Below are 350 nucleotides of genomic sequence, written 5' to 3' on the forward strand. Positions count from 1 at the left end.
TATGTATATGTATATGTATATGTATATGTATATGTATATGTATATATGTATGTATATGTGTATATATGTGTATGTGTGTGTGCATATATATATATACACATATATACACATTTTTTAAAATTTTTATTCTGTTGGTAAGCCTAAATTCCTTCTATTTTTTTTTTAATGGTTTAGAATCATTTTTAAAGACTAATATAAATTGGGGTGCCTGGGTGACTCAGTCAGTTAAGGATCTATTTTGGCTCGGGTTGCGTCTCACATTCGTGAGATCTGGCCCCAAGTCTGGCTCTGTGCTGAGTATGGAGACTACTTAAGATATATTCTCTCTCTCTCTCTCTCTCTCTCTCCCT

General features: G+C 32.6%; 1 protein-coding gene across 4 annotated transcripts in view; it reads left to right on the top strand.

The window, feature by feature from the left end:
• DNAH12 (dynein axonemal heavy chain 12) overlaps nt 1-350 on the top strand; it is a 218,839-nt gene that overhangs the window by 101,268 nt on the left and 117,221 nt on the right. The window lies entirely within an intron of this gene.

This window comes from Herpailurus yagouaroundi, unplaced genomic scaffold (assembly GCF_014898765.1).
Source record: "Herpailurus yagouaroundi ecotype Mexico unplaced genomic scaffold, PumYag 213, whole genome shotgun sequence".
NCBI lineage: Eukaryota > Metazoa > Chordata > Mammalia > Carnivora > Felidae > Herpailurus > Herpailurus yagouaroundi.